This window comes from Dermacentor variabilis, chromosome 9 (genome assembly GCF_050947875.1).
Source record: "Dermacentor variabilis isolate Ectoservices chromosome 9, ASM5094787v1, whole genome shotgun sequence".
NCBI classification, from domain to species: Eukaryota; Metazoa; Arthropoda; class Arachnida; order Ixodida; family Ixodidae; genus Dermacentor; species Dermacentor variabilis.
The window spans coordinates 13,162,129-13,177,927 of NC_134576.1; the positions used below are offsets into that span (position 1 = coordinate 13,162,129).

General features: G+C 46.7%; 2 non-coding genes across 2 annotated transcripts; one reads left to right on the plus strand and one right to left on the minus strand.

Moving 5' to 3' along the window:
- Positions 1–2,390: 2,390 nt before the first annotated feature.
- On the minus strand, positions 2,391–2,465 carry TRNAS-GGA (transfer RNA serine (anticodon GGA)). The gene has a single exon. It is a non-coding gene; the product is annotated as a tRNA-Ser (tRNA).
- A 333-nt stretch (positions 2,466–2,798) lies between these two features.
- Positions 2,799–2,873, plus strand: TRNAS-GGA (transfer RNA serine (anticodon GGA)). The gene has a single exon. It is a non-coding gene; the product is annotated as a tRNA-Ser (tRNA).
- The last annotated feature ends 12,926 nt before the right edge of the window (positions 2,874–15,799 follow it).

Consider the following 15,799-nt stretch of genomic DNA (forward strand, 5'->3'; position numbering starts at 1 on the left):
CAACAAATCCATCCATTGCCTCTGGTGAACGACCAAGGGGATACCATGCAAGACCAGGCAGACTCTCTAAGGAAACACTTTGAGCGTGTGTCAAGCTCAATACACTATTCTGCATCATTCCTTGAATACAAAGAAATAGAAGAACTTAAGCCATTTGTACGTAAATGCAGACACGACGAAGCGTATAACCGCCCATTCAGTATTGCCGAGTTAAGAGCTGCCTTGATCTCATGCAAGAGCACTACACCGGGACCTGACCGAGTCATGTATGACATAATCAAAAACTTGCACACAGACACCCATGTTACACTACTCGTACTCTTCAACACTATTTGGGCTGCTGGATACCTTCCACACACATGGAAAGAAGCAATTACGGTCCCTGTTTTGAAGCAGGGGAACGACTCATCTCTGGCGGCATGCTATCGCCCGATAGCTCTTACAAGCAGCATGTGTAAGCTTCTTGAAGAAATGGTTAATCGGAGACTCATGCATTTCCTTGAACTCAACAATATACTTGATCGCTATCAGTGTGGCTTCAGAGAAGGCCGGTACCCGCCGTGGTTGCTCAGTGGCTATGGTGTTGGGCTGCTGAGCACGAGGTCGCGGGATCGAATCCCGGCCGCGGCGGCAGCATTTCGATGGGGGCGAAATGCGAAAACACCCATGTATTTAGGTGCACGATAAAGAACCTCGGGAGGTCGAAATTTCCGGAGTCCTCCACTACGGCGTGCCTCATAATCAGAAAGTGGTTTTGGCACGTAAAACCCATAATTTAAAAAAAACAAGGCCGGTCGACAACAGATCATCTTGTACGCATTGAAGGTTATATTTGTGATGCATATGTACATAAACAGTTTTTCTTATAAATATTCCTTGACATGGAGAAGGCATATGACACAGCATGGCGTTACTGCATCTTGCGAAACTTGTCGGGAATTGGCATCTGTGGACAAATGTTGAAAATAATTGAAAGCTATTTGTAGAATCACATCTTCCGCGTGGAAATGGGCAACGTATTGTCGCGACCTTTCACACAAGAAACAGGTGTACCCCAGGGAGGCGTGCTTAGTTGTACGCTCTTTATCGTGAAGATGAACACGCTTCTTGCTTCATTACCACCTGCCATTCTTTATTCCGTCTACGCGGACGACATTCAAATCGGCTTCAAATCTTGTAACCTCGCAATATGCGAGAGACAGATGCAGCAGGGCTTGAACAAGGTTTCCAAGCGGGCACAGAAAACGGATTTAAAATCAACCACCACAAAATTTCTTGTGTTCTGTTTACTAGAAAGAGAGGCCTGGTTGCAGATCCTTGTGTCCAACTGCGTGGACATCAAAGACCTATCAACAAAGAACACAAATTTCTAGGTATTATGCTTGACTCCAAGCTTACTTTTATTCAGCAGATTAAGTATCTTAAAGAAAATTGTCTAAGGACAATGGACTCACTTAAAATTTTATCCCACACAACGTGGGGTAGCGACAGGAAGTGTCTGATGAGTGTTTATAAAAGCCTAATTCAATCACGATTTGACTATAGTGCCGTCGTGTATAACTCTGCCGCTCCAAGCGCACTAAAGATTCTAGATCCTGTCCACCATCTAGGTATCCGTGTGGCCACTGGCTCTTTCAGGACAAGCCCTATTCAAGCTTATACGCAGAATCAAATGAACGGTCACTCCGTGTACAGAGAACTTACATCAGCCTTAAATATTCATTGAAAATACATTCCAATCATCAACATTCATGTTTTAACACTGTTGACGATATGACATGTAGGACACTTTTCCATAACCGCCCCTCTGTAAGACAGCCTTTCTCGCTTCGCGTGCGGGAGCTTAGTGATGAAATACATGTCCCGCTCCCCGAGCTTCGCCTAATGCATCCAAACCAAGCTGTTACCACCTTGGGAGTGGCCGGTGATAGAATCTTACATATCCTTTTTAGAAGTAACAAAACACGCACCAGAGCTCGAAATGCGAATGCATTTTCTAGATCTCCAGCACAAACACTCCTGCGCAGAGTTCTACACAGACGCTTTGAACTCAAATGCCGGGGTGTCCTATGCTACCGTAGGCCCATCTTTCTCAGAATACGGTGTACTGCATCCGGAAGCAAGTATCTTTACGGCCGAGGCCTACGCATTACTGTGTTCTGTGAAGCATAAAAGAAAATCAAAACTTCAAAAGTGAGCGATATATCTAGACTCCCTAAGCGTTGTGAAGGCCTTGATGTCACTCTATAGACACAAAACTGCAGTACCTAATGAACTCTTATCCGTCTTGAATAAAGGGAAAGTCAGACGTCCACCCGTTCGTAGCAATTGCTACAAAGGAAACCCACACGGGTTCCTCGAAAGGAAAGCCTCATAATTGAAGAAAAATTCGCCCTGGTCCGGGACTCGAACCCGGGACCACCGCCTTTCCGGGGCAGCCGCTCTACCATCTGAGCTAACCAGGCGGCTAGCAGATGGCAAGACGAAGTCGAATTTGTCGACAACACGAAGCAAAGCAAGAGTTTGACGTAGAGGTTCTGCGGAAACCCGCAAGGTGGAGAGAAGTAATGAATAAAGGGAAAGGCAGACGTCCACCCGTTCGTAGCAATTGCTACCACCACAAACCACCATGCAATTGCACCATGCACCATGCAATTGCTACGAACGGGTGGACGTCTGACTTTCCCTTTATTCATTACTTCTCTCCACCTTGCGGGTTTCCGCAGAACTACTACGTCAAACTCTTGCTTTGCTTCGTGTTGTCGACAAATTCGACTTCGCCTTGCCATCTGCTAGCCGCCTGGTTAGCTCAGATGGTAGAGCGGCTGCCCCGGAAAGGCGGTGGTCCCGGGTTCGAGTCCCGGACCAGGACGAATTTTTCTTCAATTATGAGGCTTTCCTTTCGAAGAACCCGTGTGGGTTTCCTTTGTAGCAATTGCTACGAACGGGTGGACGTCTGACTTTCCCTTTATTCATTACTTCTCTCCACCTTGCGGGTTTCCGCAGAACTACTACGTCTTATCCGTCTTGTGTAAAGCGTACATATCTAACCAGCATATCAATATATGTTGGGTGCCTGGGCATAGGAGCATCGAGGGTAACGTTCTGGCGGACGAGATGGCCACGTCAATCGCATCGCGAGCCGCTAACCCTACCGCTGAGGTGCCTGTCACAGATCTGAGGCGTTTCTTGCAAAGGAGGCTGCGAGACCACTGGCAACGCATGTGGGACGCGGAAACGGAAAATAAGCTCCACCCTATAAAACCACAGTTAGGATTCTGGCCCTCTACTACAAAACCGCGCCGAACAGACGTTCTATTCTGTCGTCTCAGAAAAGGACACACATTTGGCACCCATAACTTTCTACTCACCGGAAGTGAGCCTCCAACCAGTGGCAGATGGAGGGAGAGGCTGACCGTACTCCACGTCCTCCTGGAGTGTCGGGAAGCCGAATGTGAGAGAAAGAGACATTTTTCCTTAGCATACCGGCAGCACATTCCTCTCCATCCTGCTATTTCTCTTGGTCCAAAATCACTAATTATTACAGGCACAGTCTTTGGTTTCCTCAGAGATGTGGTCTTACATTTAATGAGTTCCATACATTCGTAGCGCTTCCTCTCTTTAGAGGATGCCGCTGGGATAGTTGTACTGTATAGCACATGCCTCCAGGCCCTTGTGTTTCAAGGACTCTGGTGAGGCAGTTGTGCTCTAGCTAATTTTTGCATCTTAGATGTTCTGCATATCATATTCTTCCGCACTGCAGTGTAAGGCTCATAGTACTGATCATTAGTCATCGCCATAATATTATTGCAGGTAGAATTTGCGCACTTTAAAGCGACTGTTTTCCGGCCCCTTTACAGCCTCGTCATAACAACTTCACAGAACTCATCATTCCACCGCGAAATAAATAACAATGTCTTGGCGCTCTTTGGCCATATCTGGCCCTTGCGCCACTAAACAACACACATTCATTCATTCATTATTAAGTTTGATTACCACTACTGCTACCCTCTCATTAATGCTGTACAATTCATCAATGTTGCCCGCTATGTCCTTATGGATTAAGAATGCTACTCCGCATTGCTTCTTCTGAGGGATACCTCTATAGCCGAGGACATACATGGCTGTTATTCAGCAGCGCATAAGCCTCACCAGTCCTTCTAATCTCACTAAGGCGGATGATATCCCATACAATGTCCGATAGTTCTTCAATGAGTACTGCTAAGCTAGCCTCATTCGACAGACTTCGGACATTAAAAATTAACCGGGTGAGTTTCCATTGGCGGCCTGTCCGGAACCAGATATTCTTAGCACCAGCTGCGGCGTTACATGTCTCACCGCCGCCTTAGTAAGGTTCTCCGCAGCTGCTGTGGACTGAGGGCGATTGGTTAATTGTAGATATCATTCGGGATGTTGTTGGCCAAGTACTGCACCAGGGAGGCCAATTCCTTTTCTGGTGAGGGAGTGTCTTTGTTCAAGTTTAGTGGGCCTTCCTAATTCTGTTGTACTGGATTTAGTATGGCCCCACTCACTCTCGGCATCTTTCGCCGGTGCCAGGGGCCACTCCAAGCCAGCAGACGTAGTGCATATATTCTCCCATAACACGTGTTCTGTGAAACGAAGGCGCCTGCGGGCATCACTAACAGTTGTCTCCTAAATGGACAGATCCCGCTAAGGCCGCTACCTGCGCCCGAAATTTGCTAAATTTGTAGTTTACACAGCGGCCAGTTTGCGGACGTAGCACTAGCCACATGACAAGCGATGCTATAAAAAACCCTATAGTGCCGCCAATGAAATCGGCAGCATGCGTTTTTCAACAGACCGGCTCTAGTGTTTTTTGTCGTTTACCACCTGGCACATACGAACCAACTTGCCAGCGCTGAGAACTCCACATTTGGCGGCTGTCCTTTTGAGGGGAACAAGGACGTCATTGATTACATTGTGAACAAGGCTCCCTTCAGGGAAGTCTATACGTATTTTACTCTTTCCGTGGTCAGTGTCATATTTCCTCTTGATGACGCATCCTGGCCAGATAGGCTTCCGTCAAGAGTGAGAGAGAGAAAATGAAGTATAGAAAGGCAGGGAGCTTAGCCAGAGGTAGTTCCGGTTGGCTAGCCTGTAAAAGGATAAAGGATAAAGTTTAAGTGACGTTTGTATCACAAATGTAGATGTAAATGATTTCTTTTCTGGCATCCTTATTACCCTCGACATAATCGATCATCCGTCAATATTAATATATTCATAGTTTTATACCCTGCCTCCACTAGCCAGAAAAAACTGACCTGCGCATGTTGTCCCTTTGTTGCATGTGAATTCGAACAGTGAGACTGAGGTATTCAGGGACTTGGATTGGGAAGAATTGGGGATAAAAGTTAATGGAGAATACCTTAGTAACTTGCGATTCGCTGATGATATTGCCTTGCTTAGTAACTCAGAGGCGAAGAAGAAGAGTGGGTCTAAAAATTAATCTGCAGAAAACTAAAGTAATGCTTAACAGTCTCGGAAGAGAAAAGCAATTTACAATGGGCAGCGAGGCACTGGAAGTCGTAAGAGAATACATCTACTTAGGGCAGGTAGTGACGGCGGATCCCGATCATGACAGGGAAATAATCAGAAGAATAAGAATGGGCTGGGGTGCTTTTGGCAGGCATTCTCAGATCATAAACAGCAGGTTGCCATTATCCCTAAAGAGAAAAGTATATAATAGCTGTATCTTACCAGTACTCACCTAGGGGGCAGAAACCTGGAGGCTTACGAAAAGGGTTCTACTCAAATTGAGGACGACGCAACGAGTTACGGAAAGAAGAATGATAGGTGTAACGTTAAGGGATAAGAAAAGAGCAGATTGGGCGAGGGAACAAACGCGAGTTAATGACATCTTAGTTGAAATCAATAAAAAGAAATGGGACATGGGCAGGACATGTAATGAGGAGGGAAGATAACCGATGGTCATTAAGGTTTACGGACTGGATTCCAAGGGAAGGGAAGCGTAGCACGGGGCGGCTGAAAGTTAGGTGGGCGGATGAGATTAAGAAGTTTGCAGGCACGGCATGGCCACAATTAGTACGTGACCGGGGTTGTTGGCGAAGTATGGGAGAGGCCTTTGCCCTTCAGTGGGCGTAGCCAGGCTGATAATGATGATGAAGTCAGGGGTAGAGCATATCGATTGAGCGGATGTACAGAATGGAAGTGAGCCATGTATATACCACAAGTTATATTTGTGCAACATCAAATTTAGATCACGTTTCCGTTCCACTACATCAGCTGAAATGTCTCTGCAAATCTACAAAACAATGGGTTACTCGTTAATTGTACAAGCGAATCCAAAGGAGGGATAGTTTCTCGATACCTTGATTCTTGTCAGGACGATATGGCATGCCTGGCATATCGACATCTGAGAAATGAGCTGTATTCAGACCTTGGCGAATGCAGCGACCCCTTTTCGCGTCTCCAGCAAGCTTTCCGGGCCCGGAAATATTGATCCACAGAATGTCAGTGGCTTCCAAGGCTGCTGACACACGATCCGTGTTGGTGGCATGGGGCTGTTATTCTAGCTGCTCTCGTTGCCATCCTGATTCCTCGTGTTTTCAGGTAGAGTTCCATCCTACAGGGGCATGTTTGGAAGCATGCGGCATGCGGCATGCGTCTGGGAGCTGTGTTTAGGTGTGGGACATTGGTAAAGGCTCTGCGGAGGCGTTCGGCACATGAACGCACAAGCAGCTCCAGCAGACGTTGCGTAGTAGTGACGTTGCAGAAAACATCAGTAAAACTGTGAGTGACGAAACTAATGATTGGGTGAACCTGTGCCCTCAGAAACATGCTACATTCAAAGCGCAACGATATCGGCGAACACAGTCGGCAATCGTGAAATATAATCAGCGGGTCAGGTGCGCTATCTTTGATACATCCCTCGTCGAAGGTGCCATTGTAATCGCTTGGTTCGGCGTGTCCTTTAGAATGTGATACACAATAGACAAGCCGCAGCTTGTGACGACGACAAGCTGCGCCATCTATTTTTCACATTGGAAGACGCCGCCAGGTCTTTTTTCGAGAATGGAAAAAACACTAGAACGTTGTGCGGGGCTGTTCCGCAGCGGCTTTGAGAGTCGTGTGCAAAGAACGAGCCCAAGTCCTGCTAGAAATGAGAGTGTAACTGCCCAATAAGATCACCGCCATCTTCACGAAAGAGATGACGCGTCTTTTGCGGCACGTCGATCTGGAAATATAGAAGGAGAAAAAAGTCGGCTTCCCGATGCGGGGCTAAAGCCAAAACGTTTCGAAGGACTGACCCGCAATCCGTCCGAGACCGCAGTTGAGTTCTCATCAGAGGCAACCACGATCGAGAAAACTCTGTAAATGCGTATTGGGCAATATATTCGCTAAGTTCGCACGCCGCAGTGTGCCATCCAAGCACTGGGCTGGGAGGATCTCCAAGAGATCATCAGGGCCATTGTCCGCGAAAAACTGCGCAAGATCTTGCATTCGTCGCAATCTCACAGTGGCCTCGGCAAAGGTAAAAGATGGTAAAGAATATGGTAAAGGATGAACTACAGCGGTCATTGGGAGTCTTCGAAGTGGAGCCGGAATCTCCGCAACCCGTGCCGGAAGCGATGACCAATGCCTGCATCGCCCGCCGTCAAGGTCTTGCCAGGGTAGCTGTCGGGCTACTTCGGCGCGCCAGAGATAGGCAGCGACGTTCACATTCTTATCGATGGTTTACTTTTGATGACGTCGTCGTCTTCATCAGAAATTTAGACAATCACCTTAAGTGACTTAGGACAGTACTAAAGGCCACCAAGTCATCAGGGCTCACCTTGAAACCGGAAAAGTGCCGCTTCGCTTACGATGAGCTTCTGTTCCTGGGTCACGTCATCAGAAAATCCGGAGTCTGCCCCGATACGCGGAAGAGAGCTGCCATCTCAATGTTCCCACACCTAATGGACAAGAAGGCAGTGCATAGATTCCTTGGCATGTGTGCCTACTACGGGCGCTTTCTCAAGGACTTTTCACCCATCGCTGAGCCACTGAGACATCTAACTAAATGTGCTGTAGAGTTGAAGTGGGAAACGCCGCAGGCCGACGCATGTCGAGAACCCAAACCACACATGCAGTAGCCACCAGTATTTGCTCATTACAACGAGGACGCCCGATACAGAAATTCACACTGACGCCAGTAGCCTAGGCCTCGGTGCCGTCTTAGTCCACACGAAAGACGGACTTCAAGGGCTTGTAGCTCGCGCTAGCCAGTCACTCTGAGAAGCTGAAGGCAATTATTCTGTGACCAAAAAGGACTGCCTCGCCAGCCTTTGGGCTACAAAAAAATTCAGGCCATTCATATGTCAGGCCCTTCAAAGTCGTCCGCAACCGTCACGGGTTATGTTGGCGAGTGAAATGAAAGTACCCTTCACGACGTCTAGCGCTGTGGAGCCTCAGACTGCAACAATATGAAAACGCTGTATCCCATAAGTCCAGAAGAAAACACACTGGTACCGACGACCTGAACTGCGCTACGGCGGACTCCCAACCCCAAGCTGACAAAGACGAGGAGGTCTTTATGGGTACACTAAGTGCAGATGATTTTGTCCAGCAACAGTGAGCGGCCGCGAAGCTCAGAAGCCTTGCTTAGTACTTGCAAGGCACGACCCACTTTGTCCTGAGGGTATTTAAGCGCAGATTGTTTTCGTTTGTCTTACGAAACAACGTCTTGGCGAAATATAAACAAGTGCACGTGTATATATGAAGGACACGCCGCCATTGCGACAAAGCCTCCGTAGCAAAAATACGCCGAAAAAAGAAGACCTGAAAAAGCGACACGACAGGTCAACGCTACGCAGCCGCGATCCGGCGCCCAGACGAAACTGCAACGCAAAACAAACAACCACTTACCTCGCCGTACTGCTTGACGGCCATGCAATCACCGCCTTAGTCGGCGCAGGAATGCACTATTCGTCACAAGTGGACCCATCGCTGCCCATTCGTATAAAGTTAGGACTGCATGGCAAGGCCGTCAAATTCGGACCGCTGGAAGACGCCTAACAACACTAACTGTAATCTGCACGTCAAGAATTACAGCTCATGGTAGGACCTGCCCTGTCACCTTCATTATCGTCGAACAGTGTTCGCGAGATGTCCTTCTCAGCATGAACTTCCTGAACCAAGACGGCGCAATCATCGACCTGAAGTCAAAGTCTATAACATTATCCGAAAATCAAACGCTACCATCAGATCGCTGTCATAGTCGCTATGCCTAGAGCGTGCTCGGAAATCCAGCGTCCCGCCTCCCTCCAGCATTATCATTTCCGTCGGCACTGAAACACCCGCAGACGTAGAAGACGTTATTGAAGGCGAGCAACATCTACTGCTCGATCATGAAATTTGCGACGACTCGCAAAACTGATGCTGATGTCAGCAAGGAGTGCAAGACCGTGAACAAAGCACGACTATCACATAGATCGCAGAAATTGCATAATACAGCAATGCGTTTGTCCTCTGTGATTCTGCCGCATCTACCCCGATGACCATAGTTCTCGAACCAGGCTTCGACATAAATACCTGTCTCCCCGTGATTAAGCAGTAACAGCTTAGAAGTCTGCTTCGACGATACAAAAACTGCTTTCAGAAGTCATCGATAATTCGACAATTATGAGTCGCAAAGCATCGCATAATAACCGAATAGTGCGCTCAACCACTCCGCCATAGCCCTTACCAAGCTTCGACGCGAGAACCTGAGGCTATAAGGCCGCAAGTTGACGAAATTCAGCGCGGCGACACCGTCCAGTTGTCGAGAAGCCCGTGGACATCTCGTGTAGTCTTGCCGGCGAAAAAGGACGGAATGCTGCGTTTCTGCGTCCAATATCGTAGACTGAACTATTTCACAAGTAAGCACGTATACCCCCTCCCACGGCTAAACGTCGCATTCGATCGGCTCTGCGACGCTAAATACGTCTCGTCGATGCATATCAAGACTGGCTACTGGCAAATAGAAGACGGCGAGAGCGATCGTGTGACGACCGCGTTCATGACGCCGAACAGCCTGTATGAATGAGCTCAAGGTCATGGCATTCGGAATTTGGTCAGTGCCTGCAACGTTTAAGTGCGTGAATGTCACTGTGTTCGCAGAGCCGAAGAGGCAGACCTCTCTTGTATACTTGGAAGGAGTCACAGTCTTTGCTACAAATTTCGACGATCACCTGAGGCGGCTTGTGACAGTATTTGAAGCGATATATTTACCTAAACTCAGCTTGAAGTCGGAAAAGTGCCGTTTCTCTTTGCAAGAACTTCTGCTCCTAGGCCGCGTCATCAGCAATTCTCTATCCGTCCCTAACTCACAGATGATAGCTGTCGTCGCTAAGTTACTGCGGCCCGTAGACAAGAAGGCCATTCCAAAATTACTTGGATTGCGTGTCTATTACAGGCGCTTCGTAAGGACCTTTTCAAGAATTGCGAAGCCATTAAACTATATCACGTATTCCCACGCTGACTTTAAATGGAAACACGGCAAGAAGGCACATTTCAGGAGCAGAAACGACGACTGCAGTCACCACCGGTGTATTCACACTTCAACGAAGATGCCGAGACGCACACTCATACCATCGCTAGTAGCGTAGGCATTGGTGCCGTGCTTGTTCAAAGGAACAATGGAGGTCAAAGCGTAGTAGCTTACCCTAGGCGGTCACTGTCGAAAACGCAAGCCAATTATTTTACGATCGAGAATGAGTGCCTTGCGATGATTTTGGGTAGGGCGAAATTTCGGTCTTATAGACAGGGTGTCCCCGCTAACTTTATCCAGAGTTTAAACATATGCCGAAGCACTTTCGGACGACACCACCAAATGCATGTTACTGACTATTCTATGAAGTCACGATATTCTTGTATTGCGCTTAGTTTCAGAATATGTCATGATTAATTAAGACGAAGCGGTGGCGCAGAGGTAGAGTATCCGCCTCACGTGCAAGAGGACCGTCGTTCAAATCCCGGTGCCGCGCAATCTTCCACCGTAATAAAAAAATCCGCGTGTTGGTAAAATTGCATAAACAGGTCTGGAGTGCGGCCTGATCCCGGTGACCAGAACCAGCAACGCATTCCCTCAACAGAGCAGGATTGGCCACACTGGTGCAGTACTTGGCCACTACCTCCTATATGAATGCAAAAATAAAACCCCCACGCTCAGTCCCCAGCAGCTGAAAAGCAATCGACCATGGCGGCGGTCAGACCTGTGACGCAGCAGAGGCTGCTAAGAATCTGTGGGTCCGGATAGGCCGCCATTGGAATCTGAACCTGGCAACATTTAACGCTAGAACGTTATCTAGTGAAGCGAGTCTAGCAGTGCTATTGAAGCAATCAGCGGACAGTAAATGAGGTATAATAGGGCTCAGTGAAGTTAGGAGGAGAAAAGAAGCATATACACTGCTAAAAACGGGCATATTATGTGCTACCGGGGCTTAGCGGAGAGACGAGAATAGGGGTCCGATTACTGATTAGTAAGGATATAGCTGGTAACAAACAGGAATTCTGTAGCATACGGTTACTAAACTTAATAGAGGTACAAATTGGAGGTCGTACAGGTCTACGCACCTACATACAGTCATGATGACCAGGAAGTCGAAAGCTTCTCTGAAGACGTGGAATCGGCGATGGGTAAAGTCAAAACAAAATACACTATGCTGATGGGCGAATTCAACGCCCGGGCAGGCAAGAAGCAGGCTGGACACAATTCAGTGGAGAAGTATGACATAGCTTCTAGGAATAGCAGGGGATAGTTACTAGTAGAGTTTGTGGAACGGAATAATAGGCGGATAATGAATACCTTCTTCCGCAAGCGGGATATCCGAAAGTGGACGTGGATGAGCAGGAATGACGAGACTAGAAATGAGATAGACCTCATATTCTGCGCTAGCCATGCATCATACAAGATGTGGACGTGCTCGGCAAGGTGCGCTGCAGTGACCATAGGATGCTAAGAACTCAAACTAGCCTAGACTTGAGGAGGGAACGGAAAAAACTGGTACATAATAAGCCGATAAAAGAGTTATCGGTAACAGGGGAAAAGATGAATTCCGGATTAAGCTACAGAACAAGTACTTGATGTTAACTCAGGAAGACGACCTTAGTGTTGAAGCAATGAACAACAATCTTATGGGCATCATTCAGGAGCGTGCAATAGAAGTCGGTGCTAACTTCGTTAGACAGGATACCGGTAAGCTATCGCAGGAGACGAAAGACCTGATTAAGTAATGCCAATGTATGAAAGCCTCTAATCCTACCGCTAGAACAGAACTGGTAGAACTTTCCAAGTTAGTCAATAAGCGTAAGACAACTGACACAAGGAAGTATAATATGAATGGAATTGAGAATGCTCTTAGGAACGAAGGAAGCCTAAATTCAGCGAATAAGAAAGTAGGAATAGGCAAGAATCAGAGACGAAACCGGCCATATCATTACTAATATGAATGAGATAGTTCAAGTGGCTGAGGAGTGCTATAGAGATTTATACAGTACCAGTGGCACCCACGACGCTAATGGAAGAAAGAATAGTGCATAGGAATTTGATATCCCGCAAGTAACGCAGGAAAAAGTAAATAAATATTTCGGAGCTATCCGAAGGGGAGGACAGCGGGGGAGGATCAGGTAACAAGAGAGGGGTTGAAGAATGGTAGGCAGATTGTTCTAGAAAAACTAGCCACCCTATATACTAAATGCCTCATGACCTCGAGCGTACCGGAATCTTGGAAGAACGCCAACATAATCTTGATAGGAAAGGGGACGTCAATGACTTAAAAAATTATAGGCCCATCAGCTTACTGTCCGTAGCCTACAAAATATTCACTAAGGCAATCGCAAATAGTATCAGAAACACCTTAGATTTCTTTCAACCAAAGGACCAGCCAGGATTTCGTAAAGGGTACTCATCAATAGGCCATATTCACACTATCAGTCAGGTGATAGAGAAACGTGCGGGATATAACCAACCCTTATATGTAGCTTTGATTGATTACGAGAAAGCGTTTGATTAAGTCGAAACCTCAGTAGTCACGCAGGCATTACGGAATCAGGGTGTAGACTAGCCGTATGTAAGAATACTGCAACATATCTACAGCGGATCCACAGCCACCGCAGTCCTCCACAATGTAAGCAACAAAATCCCAATAAAGAAGGACGATACGACCTCTCCAATGCTATTCACAGCATGTTTCCAGGAGGTATTCAGTGACCGGGATTGGGAAGATGCGGGGATAAGAGTTTATGGAGCATACCTTAGTAACTTGCGATTCGCTGACGACATTGCCTTGCTTAGCATCTCAGGGGACCAATTGCAAGGCATGCTCTCTGACCTGGAGAGGCAAAGCAGAAGGGTGGGTCTAAAAATTAATCTGCAGAAAACTAAAGTAATCCTTAACAGGCTCGGAAGGGCACAGCAGTTTACGATAGGTAGCGAGGCACTGGAAGTGGTAAGGTATTACATCTACTTAGGGAAGGTAGTGACCGCGGATCCGGATCATGAGAGTGAAATAACGAGAAGAATAACAATGGGCTCGGGTGCGTTTGGCAGGCATTGTCAGATCATTAACAGCAGGTTGCCATCATCCCTCAAGAGAAAAGTGTATAACAGCTGTGTCTTACCAGTACTCACGTACGGGGCAGAGACCTGGAGGCTTACGAAAAGGGTTCTACTTAAACTGAGGATGACGCAACGAACTACGGAAAGAAGAATGACTGTGTAACGTTAAGGGATAATGAAAGAGCAGATTGGGTGAGGGAACAAATGCGAGTTAATGTCATCTTAGTTGAAATCAAGAAAAATAAATGGGCATGGGTAGGACATGTAATGAGGAGGGAAGAGAACCGATGGTCATTAAGGGTGGCGGACTGGATTTCAAGGGAAGCGAAGCGTAGCAGGGATGGCAGAAAGTTAGATGGCCGGAAGAGATTAAGAAGTTTGGAAGGACGACATGGCCACAATTAGTACATGACCGGGGTAGTTGGAGAAGTATGGGAGAGGCCTCTCCCCTGCAGTGGGCTTAACCAGGCTGATGATGATGATGATGGCGCTCCTTATACGGTACCCATAGTCTCACCTCCAGGTACAGAAACGAATTTAAGAGAACAAGCAGACATATTAGGGCAGTATATTCTTAACATATCAAGCTCAATAAGCTGTTGCACTGAATTTCAAATAAACAATCAGCAGAAAAACAAAAGCTTCCGTCAACATGAAGTTCCGAGAGATCATATAATGCCCCCTTAACACTTCCGGAAATCAGCAGAGTACTGACTACTGGCAAAAAGACAGCGCCAGGTCCGGACATAGTACATTACCCAATGCTCGCACACCTATCTGCAAAAGCAGTTAAGACATTGCTCCGCTTTTTCAACATAATCTGGGAAACAGGAAAAATGCCGAATCAGTGGAAAAAACCAATTATATTCCCTTTCTTGAAAGCTGGAAAGCATACTACAAAAGCTACCAGCTACAGACCTATAGCACTCACAAGCTGTCTTGCCAAGTCGTATGAATCCATTATAAACATCAGATTGGCATACGTCCTCGAAACTGAGAACCTGCTCAATAATCATCAGTATGGGTACAAGAAAGGCTGCTCTACAACCGATCATCTAGTTCACTTAGAACACGAGATACGTGCGGCCTTTCTACAGAAGCAATATTGTCTCACAATTTTCTTTGATCTAGAAAAGGCGTACGACACAACATGGAGGTTTGGTATTTTAAGTGACTTAGCGGATTTATGGATCCGCTGCAGAATGCTTGAATATCCAGCTGATTTAATGTCCGATAGAACATTCCAAGTCCGTTAGGAACGGTGCGGTCCCGCGTATTTATTCAAGAAAACGGAGTACCTCACGGATGCGTATTAAGCACAACATTGTTTGTGGTGAAGATGAACTCGCTCAATAATATAATTCCATCCTCTATAATGCATTTACTATATGTGGATGATCTACAAATGGCAGGTCGTGCATCGGACATGGCAGCCTGGGAACGAGAAATTCAAATTACATTAAACAAGCTAACGCAGTGGGCATCTGAACCCGGCTTTCGCTTCTCAAGTGAAAAAACTATTAGTGTTGTCTTTACAAAAAAAGAGGCCTACAACGAGATCCCATCCTTAAACTACAGGATACCACAGCACCTGTAAAACAATAACACAAATTTCTGGGTGTTCTGTTTGATAAAAAGTTGAGCTTTCTCGCGCACATAAATAGTAATTAAATCAAAGCGAACAATACACTTAACATCATAATTATTCTCTCCCGGAAACGGTAGGGCTCTGACCGTAAATGCCTGCTACGCATCTACCGCACTTTGGTGCGTAGCATATTAGACTACGGTAGCATCACACATGGTTCAGCTAGACTATCTTACTTCCGATGATTTGATCCAGTGCATAACCTTGCACTACGATTGGCATGCGGTGCTTACAGAACATCACCTATCCAGAGCTTACATGTTGAATGTAATGCGCCTCCTATACAGTATCGCAGAGCGCTACTATCTTTTTCCTACATACTCAGAGACAGATCCTCACCACAACACATATGCTACAGCATTGTCACACAGTGCAGCTCACGCTTGCATTATACAAATAAACCAAACATGATTACGCCACTTATCCTGAGACACGAGGAATACTGTCGGGATTATAACGTCCCTCGGGAAGCCCTCCAGGTTGCCAGAAAGCCAGAACGTTTACCCCTGTGGTGTAATTTCATAGCGTTATGTGACTGGACACTAACACATTTAAAGAAAAGAGACACACCACATGAACACATTATACAAGAA